Source organism: Giraffa tippelskirchi, chromosome 1 (genome assembly GCF_054371585.1).
Source record: "Giraffa tippelskirchi isolate mGirTip1 chromosome 1, T2T-mGirTip1v1.2.pri, whole genome shotgun sequence".
NCBI lineage: Eukaryota > Metazoa > Chordata > Mammalia > Artiodactyla > Giraffidae > Giraffa > Giraffa tippelskirchi.
In genome coordinates this window covers 54,797,776-54,813,179 of record NC_137275.1, presented here as the reverse complement: position 1 = coordinate 54,813,179, position 15,404 = coordinate 54,797,776, and the positions used below count along the sequence as shown (strand labels likewise).

Genomic DNA, 15,404 nt, shown 5'->3' with positions numbered 1-15,404 from the left:
TAAAGATTCCCACATATTTTCTTCTATAAGCATCACAACAGCTCTGGGACGTGACTGTGGCTCTTGACCAGCAAGGAAACCAACTCTCAGGGAAGTGAAGTGACTTATGCAAGGTCACTTGGCAACACTGGAGCTGGAAACTGGGTCTTTGGGTCCCTAAATTGGCCCTTTCCCGATCTTGTCTATGTAGTGTGAAGATGAGAACTGCTATTTAAAACAGAAAGCACCTAAGGAAACTGCGTACATTCAGAGAATCTACCTCTGTAGTGACCTATTTCTCTCACAGAGACTAGAGGGAGATAGAAAAGAAAGGTCAGGTTTCAAAACTTGTTTCTACTCTTCATTGCTGCTAAGAGGGTAGCACCTGGAGTGGAATGCCCAGGGCTTGGCAGAGCACAGTAGTGAATCTAGCAGAGAACAATTCATCTGCATTAAAAAGTGAGGAGAATTGAGTCTGAGGGTAAGAAATCAAAGAGTGGCATCTGGGAAACAGAAAATAAGAAAGTCTAAAGCAAGGTTTTTTTTAAAAATATGATTTTATTTTTCAACTGTACTGGGTCTTTGTTGTAGCCTGTGGGCTTAGTTGCCCTGTGGCATGTGGGATCCTAGCTCCTCGACTGGGGATTCGATTGGGGATCCCAGTCGAACCTGTATCCGCTGCAATGGAAGGCAGAGTCTTAACCACTGGACCACCTGGGATGTCCTCTAAAGCAAGATTTTGAAATTGCACCCAAGTACTGCATTTCGGACTCTTTGGTTGACTATGAGGGCTACTCCATTTCTTCTAAGGGATTCTTGCCCACAGTAGGAGATATAAGGGTCATCTGAATTAAATTCTCCCACTCCAGTCCATTTTAGTTCACTGATTCCTAAAATGTCAATGTTGACTCTTGCCATCTCCTGTTAGACCACTTCCAATTTACCTTGATTCATGGACCAAACATTCCAGGTTTCTATGCAATATTGTCTTTACAGCATCGGACTTGACTTCCATCACCAGTCACATCAACAACTGGGCATATTTTTCGCTTTGGCTCTGTCTCTTCATTCTTTCTGGAGTTACTTCTCCACTCTTCTCCAGTAGCATATTGGGCACCTACTGACCTGGGGTATTCATCTTTCAGTGTCCTATCTTTTTGCCTTTTCATACTGTTCATGGGGTTCTCAAGGCAAGAATACTGAAGTGGTTTGCCATTTCCTTCTCCAGTGGACCATGTTTTGTCAGAACTTTCCACCATGACCCGTCCATCTTGGGTGGCCCTACATGGCATGGCTCATAGTTTCACTGAGTTAGACAAGGCTGTGGTCCATGTGATCAGTTTGATTAGCTTTCTGTGATTGTGGTTTTCATTCTGTCTGCACTCTGATGAATAAGGATAAGAAGCTTATGGAAGTACATGGAGGATTTACTAGTAATGAGACAGAAGTGTTTATAAGAATAGGAAAGTCCATTGGTCAACTTGAAGGTAGAATTTTGGTGCCATAATTCTTTTCCGAGCCTCAAACTTGAGCCTTATATGGTTGATGTTTTTGGAGAAACCAAGGGAGAAAAGCTGTGTGTCCTCACCTGGGAAGCCCATGGACAGTGGCAAGGTAACTCATTCACTGGACTAATTCAAGGAAAAGAAGCTCCCAGATGGAAGTGGTGGGGAGAAAGAGAAGAACCAGAGAAACTCTCCATAACCCCAGAGTCCCCAGAGGATTTGGAAGCATACGTATTACCACTTGTGCGACAGAGTTGAACAATGTTATTGGTTCCCCAAACATTTGACGTTTGGGTTCTTGTTACATGTCTCCCAGCTGTCCCAACACAGTGGTTTGATTGTCCCAGAGGAATTCCTGGCTCCCAGGGGCCTACTTTTCAAGCTGTGAGCTTTCAAGATCTCTCTTCAAATTCCCGTCTGCCACTGGGTAACTTCAAGAAATCCTACTTCCTGGTTCATCCTCCTAACTCCAAAAGCCCTTTACACTGTGGCTCCTGCAGTTACAGGAAGCTGTTTATTTATTTATTTATAACTGCTCAGCCTCAGCTGACCTGGGCAGGGTTCCCAAACACTGGTGGGAGGTGACCTGTTCTTACACAAAGACCACACATGTAAGCAGCCCCATTCCTGCTGATTCCCAGAAAGCACTGACTCTGCACACTGGATATGACCCACACTGTTCCAGGGGTGCTCCCTGGCTACTTACCTGTCCTCTGCCCTGTTACAATGCTTACTTTTTGCACTATTTATTTCTCCATTTGGTTAAGACCTTGTTGGCATCACAGAGGAACACACAGTACCCAGCAATGTGAGCACAGAGTGGGTGGTGAGAGGAATGATCTACCTGTGGGAGGTGAAAATGGCCCCCAAAGATGTCCATGTCCTAATTCCTGAAACTATGTGACTGTGTTACCTTATGTAGTAAAAGGGACTTTGCAGGTATAAATAAGTTAAGTCTCTCAAAATGGGGAGATTATCTTAGATTATCCATGTAGGCTGAATGTCATCACAAGGGTCCTTATAAGAGGGAGGCAAGTGAATCAGTCATAGAAGATGTAATGATGGACGCAGAGGCAGGCAGAGGACATGTGACAACACTACACTGCTGGCTTTGAAGACGGAGGGAGGGGCCCTGAGGCAAGGAATGTGGGCAGTCACTAGAAGCTGGAGAAAACAAGGAAACAAATTCACCCCTAGAGTTTTCAGGAGAAACTCAGGCCTGCTGATACCTTGATTTCAGTCTGGTGAAACTTAGTTTGGACTTTGACTTAAAGAACTATAAGATAATAAATGTGTTGTTTTAAGCCACTAAAAACAATGAAAGTGAAAGTCACTCAGTCATGTCTGACTCTTTGCAACTCCATGGACTATACAGGCCGGAATATTCTCTAGGCCGGAATACTGGAGTGGGTAGCCTTTCCCTTCTCTAGGGGATCTTCCCCACCCAGGGATCGAACCCAGGTCTCTCGCATTGCAGGCAGATTCTTTACCAGCTGAACCACAAGGGAAGCCCACTAAAATTGTGGCAATTTGTCACAGGGCAATAGGAAACTAATATACTACCTCAACAGAAAACAGAATCTTAAAGAAATAAAACATGGATCAGAAAATAGTTTGTATTGTAACAGTAACCTATCATTAAAGAACAAACTGCAAAGTCAAAATAAAACGTATCCAAGTATCATCACCCTAAGGCAATAAGTCTGTCATTTGACCCTGTTCCTTTTCAATATTTGGCACTACATATTCTTTAAATGTGGTTAAAATTAAAATACATGTGAAATGTTGTGATTGCTTAATCATAAACATACTTTTAAATTGCTACCAAGTCTTCATAATTATCATCTTACATTACTCCACGGTACTCCCCTGGGAGAATCTGCCATAACTTACCAAATACTTCCATGGCTGTTAAGCATTTTGGCTGAAGCTAATACTTTGCTCTAATAGCAAATGAGTTAAATGAGTGTAGATCATAGGTGAGCACAAGTTTTGGTGGTTGAGCAGCTGAACAGGCTTGGAAATAGTAGTTCATGCCTTTGAGGTCTCACTGAAAAGTGAGACCAATAGCTGCTATCCAGGGGGTTGCTGTAAGACTTAAATGAGATATTGAATGTCTGGTGCTTCCCATGGTGCTGAGCGCTTAGTGGATTCCCAATAAACAATGACTGGTGCTATTCCTTCTTTCAAATGGCAACAGTAATTTGATAACAATTATTTGTTACCTAGGATACAAATTTCCCCAGGTGTTTCATAATTATTATTATTAGTGAAACAAGCTGATAAGTCTCTTCTTAATCTACAGATTCTCCTTCTTCATTTATGTATTTACTTTCTTTGCAACTTATTAGTTGAAGAAAGAGGATCCTCTGTCCTAAAGAATGTCCCTCAATCTGGTTTTGTTGATTGCATTTCTGTGATGTCATTAGACATATTCCAGTTTTCCCTGTATTTTCTGTAAATTGGAATCAGAACTAGAGGCTGTATCAGATTCAGATTTGATTCTTTTGATAAGAATACTTCATAGATGGTGCTGGGAACTTTCATGAGCAGGCCCATGAGGTCTGGTTTTCAGTTTTTTTATGATGTCAGCCCCACTCATAATTTTCACCCAGATTATAAATTTGTTAGAAAATGTAAAATAATGATGTTTGAATTCTTTTTTTCATGTATTAGCTGAAATAATTCTATAAACTTCCTCTTATCAACTATTTGGTACTCTGAAGAACATTTTGTAAGGAAAAGGTAAGATAAATCTTCATTCTTTTTTACCAATTGTTTTAAAATGAGCTAGTTTCTAGTATCTGCTAATAGGAGCAATAAATTTTTAAAAATCATTATCATTGTGAACTTATGAATTGTAGTGCATTGCAATAAAAGTCCTTACTGAGGCTCAAATTTTCCCATCTTTGACAAGTGAGATCCTTTTCAGATTGGGTCTTGTGTCTACTCACAATATGACCCTTGTAATCTGACAGCTTCCTTATTTTTCTAAGATATTCATACTTATATCTCAGACATTTCTTGTCTAGATCTAGAATCAGTCATTTCTTTAAGAATCCTTTTGATACAAAAAGGTATTTAGAGATCATATTCTGGGGATGAAGGGTATCCAGTGCTATTGGGTTAATCACTATTTTTAGGCCTTTTCAATCATTGGAGTTAAGCTTTTTAGTTAAGGATAAAATACATCAAAAGTGCATACCAATACTGGCAATTCAATTCCAGGACTCTGTGGGTTTTTAACTTTACCTCCTTGATCTAATATCTGTATCTCATTCTTCCTTGGTTCTTAACAACACCAACAGTTATCCTGAGGCTTTAATCCCATAATATATACACAACACCCTCAAAATAATTATATTATCATCAACAGTAATTACTGAAAACAAAGATTTTTTTTATAGCTCTCTATCTCTTTTTTGGCTTTAGTTTATAACCTTCTTGGGTGTCAATTTGTATGTTTCAAAGTCATTTAAAATGCCTTCTTTGTTGTTATGCCAACAATTCCATGTACTATTAGGTTCTTAGAGTTTATTTTGGTTTTTATCTTTAGGAAAGCAATACATTTTTATTTCATAATTACACAAAATATTTACATGTCCCTAAGTCAAATTGACAAACCATAGTACATTAGAGAAGTTCAGCTTCTGTACATTCCACCCTATTTCCTCCCCCTCCTATGCATAACCATTAAAAACTTGCTTTGTTCTTCTCCTGAATCTTAAAATATACACAAACATACATATTTGCTCTCCTCATTTTTTCTAGATGTTATGCATACTTAAAATAGACCATTTTTAAAGAACAGAATTAGGTTCACAGGAAAATCAAGTGGAAAGTAGAGTTGTCATATGCCCTCGATTCCCTCACATGTACAACCTCCTCTACTTCAATGTCCCCCACCAGAGTGACATGTTTGTTTCAATTGATGAACCTACATTAACACATCATTATCACCAAAGTCCATAGCTTCCATTAAGTTTCACCCTTGATGACATACAGTCTATGGGTTTGGACAAATGTATGATGACATGCATTTATCATTGTATTAATAGTATCATTACAGAGTGGTGTCACTGCCCTAAAAAATCTTCTATGCCTATTCATCCTCCCTCTTCTTAGCCCAGATATGCATACATTTTCAATCTTTTTTTTAATACAGTATCTTAGAGATCACTATAGAGTATTGAGATATTCCTTGTTTTTGCTGTTATTTGTTTGTTTTTTGTACCTACAGAGTACTCTGCAGTGTGGCTGCACCATAAACTGTTTGATCTCTCTACATTAAATAGCTGCACTGTAAAACTGCATTATATGGATATATCAAGATTTATTTTACCAATCCCCTATTACTGGTTATTTAGGTTTCTAAAAAATTGCTTTGCTATTATAATTAGCACTGAGAAGTTTTTTCATATTTTGTTGGAATTTCTGATTGTATTGCTGGGGATGGATTCCTATAAAAAGTTATTGAGTATATCATACAGTTATTGTGAACTAATTAGACTGACTTAAAACAGTCACAATTTGTTTAGCTCACAATTCCAGGGGAAGCAATTGGACTTGCCTTTATCTACACAGTTCTTATCCTCTTGACTGGTCTGAATCATGCATCTGTCATCATCTACTAGATGAGGTGGGGGCCAGCTTGTCTAAGATAGCATCAGCTATGATAGCCTTGTCTGTGCTTCACGTGGCATCATTCTCTAGAAGACTGGCCCCAGCTTGTTACACAATGGATGCAGAGAGTTTAAAGAGAGCAAGTGGAGTGTGTAAGACTTGAAATCAGCACACCATCGCATCTGGTACATTCTATTGGCTAAAACAGGGCTCAGGCACCAGGCTTTGTCTGGGAGCCACACGCAAGGTAGTGTAGGTGACCAGCCAGAACCTATATGGATGTTCATGCAAGCAGCCCTGAAGCCATCCCTGGAGGCACCCAAATCAAAGGTCAGGGGTACAGGCAATTTGAGAATTAAGGTAGCCAGGCATCAAGAGCATCATGACCATAAGAGTATAAAACCAAGATTGGGAGCAGAAGGGGTGACTGAATATTGCCCACCAGACTGAGTAATTAACAAGAGGAAGTTCAGATCCTGTCTCTTATCAGGATCCAACCTGATTTATTAGCCCAGTCACAAGAAAGGTGGCTTTTTCCCTGTTGGCTAAAGCAAATCACAAAGCCAGCCCAGATGCAAGGAGTGGGAAAATAAACTCTACATTTGGATGGGAACAGGTATAGTGTCACATTGCAGAGAACATGGATACAGGAGAGGCAGGGAACTGGGGCCATTTTTACAAGCCATCTACAAGTTTGGGTCAAAGTTCCTAGGGAGTACTGGAGGGCTATTTTCTCCCACATGACTGCAGTTCATTCAGTGTAAACAAGCTGTCCTCCATTTCCATCTGGGCATTAATCTCTAGGAGTAATCATGAGTAAAACTTTAGGTAATATATATTTGCATCTTGCAGTGTCTGCAAGATGAATCATGCAGTTTGTATCTCAACAAATTCAACCTGATTACCTGACATGTGTCTGAGAATTCCATTTTGCTTTGGGGCCAACCCAGCAGATTAGATTCATGGGACGGTGGTATCAGAAGTTGGGTTTGATTTAGATCCCCACAATTACTCTGGAGCTACTCCAAATTTATGCCCCCTCCAGCTCCCCCAGAAACTTCTGGATTCTTATAGGCTGCTCTAGATAATAGTGGGTATACTCCCTAGCTGGTGCAGTGGAGGGAGCTGTGCCCTAAAAGACAGGAGAGATGGGTTCTATCCCTGGGTCTGCCACTTCCTAGCTTTGGGTCATTGGACAATCATCATCTCTCTGAACCTCAGTTTCACATCCATAAAATGGGGAGAATAAGACCCACCTCATAGTCAAAGTGAGGATCCAGTGTAATATAATATTCTTTAATTTAACATAGTAAATGTAACTTCTTTCCTTTACTCCCAGATTTAATATTTGAGGACTGCTCCTAGCTGACAGGAGATGGGGGAGAAGATAGAGTGATTCTTCCCACGAATACCTCAGCTGTCTCAAGGCACAGCTGCCAGGGCATTCCTTTGTTTAAGCATCTGGCTTGGGTATTGAATATTTGATAGGTCTAAGTAGTTACTTGAGCTTCCCTGGTAGCTCAGCTGCAATGCAGGAGACCCTGGTTCAATTCCTGGGACAGGAAGATCCCTTGGAGAAGGGATAGGCTATTCACTCCAGTATTCTTGGTCTTCCCTGGTAGTTCAGATGGTAAAGAATCTGCCTCCAATGCAAGAGACCCTGGTTCGATTCCTGGGTTGGGAAAATCCCCTGGAGAAGGGAAAGGTTACCCGCTCCAGTATTCTGGCCTGGAGAATCCCATGGACAGGGGAGCCTGGCAGGCTACAGTCCATGGGTAGCAGTTACTTAAGTAGTTACTTTAAGAAGGGGTCAGCAATGACATGATTCAGGGCAAAACTTTAAAGAATAGAGTACCCAGGCCAGTGTCAAAGCTGTGGGTGGTGAGGCTGCCTCCTTGATCTGGATGGACTTTGTCTGCCTGTGTCTGCCCAGGGCCCCAGCTGCTTTGGCCTCTTCACTAGCCCCACCCTTATTGCTAATGCAGGTGTCAAGTAGCACAAGGAGAGCAAACTTGTTTGGTTAAACATCTGACTCATCACTCACGCATAGCTTGACAGCCTTCTGAGCTAGTTTCAGACTTGCTTAAAAAAAATGGTGGAGGGTGGAGTGGGAATAGGATTCTTTTATTAGAGAACACTGTCCTCAGGGGTTATTTTCTTAAATGTTAATCCAGACTCTGCTTGCTATTCTACAGGTGCAGTGGAGGTAAAACTTCAGTTTGGGTTTGGCTGTTAACCCATTGCTGACTCACTCAGTGATGGCTCCTGGGGGATTGGTGTCAGGGCGGAGATGCTCCAAGTGCTGCCTGTAGGGAGCTGAGGCCCCTGATTCTTCTCTCAGCCCAAAGCCTCTCTGTCATTTGCCCTGAAGACCAGGACTCTTGCTTACAGGTAGAAAAAGCTGCCGGATTCCATACAACATCCCTGTGTCTGGCCACTGTCTGGCCATGGGTTTCTTTGGGAATTCAGTTTGCCCCAACATTTCTAGACATTTGCATGCTGTGCATGATGGCTACCTAGAATGCAAATGAAGTTTGAAAGCAAAAAAAACACGCAGGCCCCAACAGTGGGATCGGCAAATTCTGGCTCACAGGACAAATCCAGCCTGTTGCCTGGTTTTGTGCTGTTTATTAATTAATGAGCTTTCTGTTTATAGTATTTGCAAGTTCACAGCATAATTGAGCAGAAGGCACAGAGATATTCTATATACGCCTGTCCCCACACATGTGCAGGGCTTCCCAGGTGGCACTAGAGGTAAAGAACCTGCCTGCCAATGCAGGAGACTTAAGAGACTCGAGCTCAGTCCCTCGGTTGGGAAGATCCCCTGGAGAAGGGCATGGCAACCCAGTCCAATATTCTTGCCTGAAGAATCCCATGGACAGAGGAGACTGTTGAGCTACAGTCCATAGGGTCACAAAGAGTCAGACATAACTGAAGAGACTTAGCACACACGCACGCACACACACATGTGTAGCTTCCCCACTACCTACTTTCTGAGCCACAGTAGTTGATTCTAAGTCAGTGAACCTGTCAAGTCAAGTCAAGTCAAAGTCGCTCAGTCGTGTCTGACTCTTTGCAACCCCATGGACTACACATGCCATGGAATTCTCCAGGCCAGAATACTGGAGTGGGTAGCCTTTCCCTTCTCCAAAGGATCTTCCCAACCCAGGGATCGAACCTAGGTCTCCCACATTGCAAGCGGATTCTTCACCAGCTGAGCCACAAGGAAAGCCCCAGTGAACTTATATTGACACATAATTATCACTCAAAGTTCATAGTTTACATTAGGGTTCACTCTTGGTGGTGCTCATTCTATGGCTTTTGACAAATGTATAATGACAGTATCCACCACTGTAATAGCATATAGAATAGTTTCACTGCCCAAAACATCCTCTGAGCTCTGCCTATTCATTTTTCCTCTTTCCCTTCAACCACTTGGCAACTACTAATCTTTTAGCTGTCTCCATAACTTAACCTTTTCCGCAATGTCGTATAGTTGGAATCATAAAGTATGTAGCTTTTTCAGATTTAATTTTTGCACTTAGTAATATGGATTTCTTTTGTGCCTTTTCATGGGACTTCCCTGGTGGCTTAGCGGTAAAGAATACGCCTGCCAATGTAGGAGATGCTGGTTCAATCCCTGGACTGGGAAGATCCCCTGGAGAAGGAAATAGCCCAACCCGCTTCAGTATTCTCGTCTGGGAAATACCATGGACAGAGGGGCCTGGCTACAGGGGCTATACAGCCCATGGGGTCACAAAGAGTCAAACATGACTTTGCAACTAAACAATAACAACAACAACAACAATGACAACAATGCCTTTTCATGGCCTGATAGCTCTTTTTTTTTAGTATTGAATCATATTCTGTTCTCTGGATATACCACAGTTTATCCAATCACCTATAGAAGGCCATCATGGTTGCTCCCAAGTTTTGTCAATTGTGAATAAAGTTGCTATAAACATTTGCATTGAGTTTTTTGTGTCGTCAAAAGTCTTCAGTTCATTTGGGTAAGTGCCAAATAATGTGATTGCTGGAATGTATGGTAAGAATATGTTTAATGCTGTAAGAGAACCACCAAACTGTCTCCCAAACAGGCCATATTATTTTGTATATTTTAAAACTTTTTTTATATTGGAGTATAGCTGATAAACAGTGTTGTGATGGTTTCAGGTGCACAGCAGATCAACTCTGGTTGTATTGTTTTGTATTCCCACTAGCAATAAATGAGAGTTCCTGTTTCTCCTTATCCTTGCCAGTATTTGATTTTGTCAGTATTTTGGATTTTGACCATTCTACTAGATGTATAGTGGTATCTTAGTACTTTAATTTGCAATATGATATGGCCTTATTGCTGTACACCTGAAACTAACACAACCTTGTAAATAAACTATAAGCCAATAAAAAAAAATCTGAGGCAACTAGTTTATGCACAGGTGTTTGGAAACAATTGCTTGAAAAGGAAATGACAAACAACCTCTTAACAAGTCACCTCCATCTCCATTCCAATTTTGCATGAACTCAGTGCCACGGTTAGAAACATCCTGAAGAACTCACCCCGAAGAACTCAGGTGCTCCAAAGACCTGCCCAAACTGCCCTGAGAAGGTGGCAAAGGGGCAATGGGACATGTGCCAAGACAGCAAAGAGCCCTGAGAAATTGAGCAGAGGGCTGCAGTATAGTCCATGTAGAAGACCCACTACACGGTCAGGGACAGACCAACTCCATCTCCTTCTTGCCCTCCAATCCTGTGCACTAACCTCCTGACAAATGTTTTTAGTATGAATTCCGCCGCCCTTTGCCAGGGAAGGCAAAGGGCAGCTGCCTGCGGGTACAATTTACTCATTGCATGCGGTCGTAAAACTCAACGAATAAAACTTCAAAGGCCTCAGGCGGGCACAGCCAGGGACCCACCTTTCTCCAGAGCTTCTTAGCAGCCTGTGGAGTTCTCAGCATCTTCCTCACCCCACCCTCCATCAGGGCTCCCATTAGGAAAGCTGCTTTCATGACATCAGCGTTGATTAACTTGACCTAATTTCTCCTCACCTGGCAGAGTCAAGAGCCCCTGTCCATACAGAAACCTAACCTGTGGGCCTCAGCTCAGACACCTAAGAAGAAAACAAAAGCCTGTGATTTGTTCTGAGCAGGAGGGGTGGGTGGAGGGTGGGGGTGGGGAATGGTGTACGTCTGATAACCTGGGGTGATACTGCTCAGACTCCCAAAGAGATGGAGCAGGAGAGACCCAGCCCTTCCCACAGCCACCCTCTCTGTGCTTGGGACTGGGGCTCCGGAAATGCCCTGCCCTCCCTGTGGATTTGCTCCGGTTCAGTAGAGTGGGTAGAGTCGGTGATCTTTCCCTTAGAGATGGCAGCAGCTTCCTCCCTTTTACCCCATTTGCTGCACTTTGGAATTTGCCAGCTGCTTCTTTCTCACCTGTGGTTTCTCACACCCCACTAAGCTCCTCCAGCCTCTTTGTTCATAATTTTTCCCAGAGTAGCCTTTCTTTTGCTTTGTCTGTCTAATGAACTCCTATCCATCCCTCAAGACTCCTTCCTCTCCACCAGTCAGAATTAATTTCATGCATACAATTCATTCCAGGGCTTTCCAAGTGTGGTCCCCAGACTCAAAGCACTGGTGTCATTGGGAAACTCATTATAAACGCTTAATTCTCAGGCCTCTCAGCAGGAGACACAGAAGACGCAGGTTCGATCCCTGTGTCAGAAAGATCCCCTGCGAAGGGAAATGACACCCTGCCCCGGTATTCTTGCCTGGGAAATCCCATGACTGGCTACAGTCCATGGGGTCTCAAAGGGTTGGACACAACACAGCAACTAAATAGCGACTCACGATTCCCAGGCAGGGTGATATGACTTGTCAGAACTTGCTCACCACTGGCCTGTGTGTGAAATAAGGGAAGAGCTGGAGGACTTTCCAAGTGGCTGTTTTATAAATTCATCTCCACTGCCTTATTTCCATTTGACTCCCCCTGCTTTTTTTTGTTGTTGCTGTTGTTCCCTGGCACAGAGCTAGTGCTTTCATTCCTGATTTTAATTTTCATGGTCTGATCAGAATGGGGAAATTCTTCATGAGAGTGCATGGATTCATCCTGCAAAGCCATGCTTGACAGCACCTCCTGTGTCCAGATGTCTCCCAGATGCTGAACAGAGTGGAGAGCAAGAAAGTGAAAACCCCAGCCTCATGCAGGCCACATTCCAATGAATGCCTTTGATTTGTGTTAACAGCAGAGTGATGTGTTCCCAGTAAGCAACATTTTGCCAGATATGAGAAATTATGTTTTCTACAAAGGTGAGCTATGGGTGTAGGGTTGATTGGGAGGTGTCTCTGAGAGATTGTCTAAATTGTCCCTGAGAGCTGCAGTAGTCCATCCTAGTTCCTAGGGGCTGTAATACTCACCCCTAGGATTCACTGGGTCTCTAGCCTCTAGGGTGTGGTATTCACTGTTGGGGCAAACTTGGCTGTAAGAGAATGTTCTACATCTAGAAGTTCATCTAGGGGTGAGAGATGAAACCAACTCCTTCATCCTCTAGCATAACCCACCTGTTACTTGCTCTTCTAGAAACCTGTGCTTTCTTTTCAAATAATTTCATTTTTACAGAGTTATTAATTCAACCTCTCTCTGTCTTCCTCTCTTTCTCTCCCTCCCCCATCTGTGAGCTCATCAGGGCAGGGCTTCCTTTGTCTTGCTCACTCTTCATCTCTAGAAGTTCATATCGTGCCTGATACAGGGTGGCACTCTTAAAACTGGAGTCAGGCATGAGGTGGGGGAATAAATCCTGAGATCTTTCTTAGACCTCCAAAGCTTATGCATTTGATGTTTTTATTTGGGGGCAGATTAGCTTTGTTTTTGAGATTTATGGCCTAATGCAGCCCCTACCAATATTTTAAACACTATTCTTTCAAGTTTTGGAGAAAATGTGTCTTATTATGAGGACTCACTGCCTTTTTCAGGAGTTTCCCTCAGAGCAGAACATTTGCATTCTGCTCCTGGCTCTGCCTCTAATTAACTAAGCAATCTTTTTTTTTTTTTTTAATGGACAAGTTATTTAATTAGGTTCTTTGCAAGAAGTTCAGAAGACTACTTTGTGAGGATAAATTCCATTTGTGAGAGCAAACACAGAGCAGAGGTAGCCCTGGAGCTGAGGGACAGCTTTGATTCTTCGCAGAATTTGTGAGTCCACAGCTTTCTGATCAACCTTGCGCTGCTCTGTGATCTGGTATTTCTCTCTCTGTGTGTCGAAGATCTCACCCTCCTGGTGTCTGGGCTTACGCAGCTTCTTCTTCTTGAAGTAAGCGTCAGTGAGATGTTCTGGGATTTTCACACCACTGATATCGATTTTGGTGGAGGTGGCAATGACAAATTTCTGGTGTGTTCTATGCAGAGAAACTCAATTGAGGGATAGAGGCCCAGTCACAAGTAGCAAGCCACTGCCCAGATGCTTCAGGAAAACGACCTTCTTGCCTCTGTGGCACCCAGTGAGGATGATCAGAATGGTCCCAGGAGTGATGCTGGCACGCAGCTTCCTCACATGCTTACTGAAGGGTTTTTTGCCGTGACTCAACAGTTTCTGAGGCACATCTTCAGTAGGGTAATACCTAGGCATTTTGCGAAGTTTGTCCACTTGGGTACCACCGTTCTTGTCGCCACCAACTGGTTTTGTGACAGTAGCAGGAACCTGAACCTTCTTTTTCTTTTCGACCTTGGATTTAGCTGCCGAATACCTTCTCTTGTACAGGGCCTTTCTGGAGTACATGGCTGATCGGGAATATCTGCCAATTCCTCTGACCAGGACAGGGTTTTGGCTGCAGTGGGGCTTCCCCTTCTTAACTTTCTTCACCTTTTTAGCCTTGTCACCAGCATCAGACTTCTTGGCTTCAGACTTTTTTCTCCTTAGTATCTGGCTTCTCAGCCTTTTCACCCTTCATCTTGCAAGATGGGAAAGAGCTTAACTAAGCAATCTTGAGTGAGTTCCCTTGCCTCACTGGCCTCTGACCTTCCTCCAGGAAGGAGTAGTTGATTGGTGTGTGTGATTCTGCAGGTCCCTGTAACTCGAAAAGGCCAACCCTATTCAGTTAACCAGTCACTTCTGCAGGGTTTCTGCACAAGATGTTATGGGCAGTGGGAATTTGCCAGGAGTTTCTTTTCTGGAGCTAAGGATGGTAAGTAGCCATAAAGTATCACCATGACCTACCTGAGTTGCCCACCTTGCCCTCCACAATTATTTAAGGGGAAGTGTCACCAACTGCGGTAGCTTTGTGCTCCCCAATTCTGCTGATGGGCAGGTTGTCAAGATAATTCTCCAGTCCTGCTGAGACCTTAGTCTTCCTCTCCTACAAGTTGGCCACTCAGATGTTTTCAGACTCATGGCTGCTCTTAGATGCTCTACAAAGAGACTCCCTACAAGAGAAAATTTACTCCACAAAAGGACCTCCTCTTGTGTGCTGTGCGTGTAGGTCTCCTCTAGACTTTGACTCTTCTGGACGTCTCCTGGAGGGGGTACAGTGATTCATGGACTATGCACACTGGCTGTCTAGCTTTCAAGCTGGGCTCATGACATCCCTCTCCTAGTCCCTGCCCCAGGACTCACCAGCTCCATGGAGACCTGTCAGCACATTGATGGTTAAGATTTTGTTCCTCAGGAATTGTGCTTCAACTCAGCTATTCATTTACTTTGAATAAGATGCTACTAAGCATTTTCCATGCCAAGGTTTTCTCACCTGAAAAATGAGTTAAAAACAAACCTTGGCTTAGGTATTTTATGAAATGGCGTTTGCTGCAAAAGTGCTTGGTCATGGGGCGGCAGGGAAGAAGGCAGGACTCACACTGGACAGAGCTTCTTTTTCTCTTCCTCCTTCTCCCTCCTTCTCTGCTTTCTCTTTCTTCCTTTTCCTTCACCTACTTTGTTTTCTCTAATGGGACGCTGGAAAAACACACACACATACACACACACAGGCAGAGAAGTGCTTAATCAATTTCTATAAAATGAATACCTGTGTAATTACCACCCAGGTTGAGAAACAAATAGCATCAGCTCTAGAAAGTTCCCAAGTGCTCTTTCCAACAGTAAATTCCTCCATCATCCTAGTTGGAAATGTAACCCCCAATTGGATCACTTTTATTTGTTCAAAGGCCAGATGCAGATTTCTTTACTGATTCCACACATGTCTTCATTCAACAATAATAGTAGCTAAAACCTATGCAGTGCTTCCTGTGTGCCAGGAGAGGTTTAGAGTGCTAGACAAAACCCAATTCTTGTCATCCCTACAACAACCTTATCAG

At 42.9% G+C, this 15,404-nt stretch overlaps 1 long non-coding RNA gene and 1 pseudogene across 2 annotated transcripts in view; one reads left to right on the top strand and one right to left on the bottom strand.

The window, feature by feature from the left end:
- LOC145540445 (uncharacterized) overlaps positions 1-10,068 on the top strand; it is a 30,203-nt gene extending 20,135 nt beyond the window's left edge. Inside the window, exons 5-7 of the long non-coding RNA XR_014078355.1 lie at positions 4,161-4,229; positions 8,303-8,498; positions 9,703-10,068. This is a non-coding gene — a long non-coding RNA (uncharacterized LOC145540445). The remainder of the gene's footprint in view (positions 1-4,160; positions 4,230-8,302; positions 8,499-9,702) is intronic.
- A 3,073-nt stretch (positions 10,069-13,141) lies between these two features.
- On the bottom strand, positions 13,142-14,050 carry LOC145521222 (large ribosomal subunit protein eL6 pseudogene; annotated as a pseudogene). Its single transcript, XR_014065244.1, has one exon. The product of XR_014065244.1 is annotated as a large ribosomal subunit protein eL6 pseudogene (transcript).
- Positions 14,051-15,404: the final 1,354 nt, after the last annotated feature.